The following is a 1,691-nucleotide window of genomic DNA, read 5'->3' as shown; positions in this document are numbered from 1 at the left end:
TCGTTTTGACTATTTAGTGCATACGTATTTTGTCAATTTCATATAATACGTTCTTGAGGTTTTGACATCATTAATGCTTCTAGCATTATCAATCCATGAGAGAATTGTTTCCATCTTATCCAAATATGCTTGTGCTTTCACTCTTTATAAGTTTTGCTACATAAATTTGCCCTTTTAACACATAGATATCTATATCATATGCAAAAATATCATGAACACTTGCTTTTATATCCAAAATCCATATTGTACCATGTTTGTACACTGTGTACATTGAGATGCCATAATAACCAGGTACACATTTTCTATGTATGTTTATTGGAGTATTGGTGCACAATAATTACATCCATAAGGTGTTTCAATTAACCTCTTAAGCACTCAAATGCTTTAGGATATTCATGGGGAGTTCCAATTATATTCAATTCAAAAACATATACAACATGTATATGTATTCAGATCTGAATTTATATAATGATCATAATATTCTCGAGAACTTATTTTATATGACTTAGTATCAAGTGATACATAACTTTCATAAGACGCATGTCAGTTCTCTTTTATATATTACCAGACTAATAAGATATTGGAAAGTCATTGCATCCACCACTCGAGAATACGTTTTCTCACAATCAATCATAGGTCTTTCTGAAAATTCTTGTGCCACCAATTTTGACTTATATCACTTAATTTGATTTTCACATGATTCGCGTAAAATACAATTTTGTATCCAACATATTTTACAACTTTAGTTGTATGGACTGTTGGTCCAGAAACATTCCATTTCATTAGAGAACTAAACTCTGCCTTATTTGCGTCTTTCTATTTTGGCCAATCATTTCTTAATATTCATTCATAGACCGATCTTAAATCTTGATCCTCATCATTAATCATTTTAAGAGCTACATTATATACAAAAGTATAATGACGTCGATTTTTATTTCGATTCCATACATATCTTAGACATGATACAACTTATCGAGTTCTCTTTATTTTCAGGTACCTGAGGTTTTTCTTGAGCCATCATGTCTATTATCTCTTCAGGAGATCTTATTACTATAACCTCGACTTGACCATCTTAATTACTTGCTCCAATTTTCGAGGAATTTTATTGTTGGAATCAACTAGTCTACCACGCTTTAGGCGTGCAATAAACTCATTACAAAAATATGTGGTTGTCCTCTTGGGACACAAATATAACTGGAGCATAAGCAGTTGATTATGTGACTTACTTAGTCACTCTATTTAGGTCAGTGAACTTGTCTAGTAATTTGTTCTTTAATATTGGTAAATGAATTATACTCTAAACTTCTAGTTCATAGTTTATAGTCTGAGGATCAAGATGACATGATAATTCATTTCACTTTTCACTTTTCAACTGCTTGTTATCTCCCGCTAATGTTAGGAACATTCATTCATCAAAGTGAAAACCAATGAGCCATAAACGGATTTCTTACTAATGGCTTTAAGTATTTAATCATTGACGATTATTTATACCCAACATATTCTCAAACTTTTTAGAAGTCTCGTCTTTGTGCGGTATGGTGGATGAGTTTCAATACATGTCGCACAACCAAAATCTTTGATGAGACATCTTTGGTTCCTGACCAAAAACCAACTCTCTGGGGAGAACTATAATTTATTGGCTTGATGTTAATTGATGGTACTATATATAAAATTACATGTACCTAAATGAA

The sequence above is a fragment of the Helianthus annuus genome, chromosome 4 (genome assembly GCF_002127325.2).
Source record: "Helianthus annuus cultivar XRQ/B chromosome 4, HanXRQr2.0-SUNRISE, whole genome shotgun sequence".
Lineage (NCBI taxonomy): Eukaryota > Viridiplantae > Streptophyta > Magnoliopsida > Asterales > Asteraceae > Helianthus > Helianthus annuus.
Note: the sequence above shows the minus strand (reverse complement) of the source record.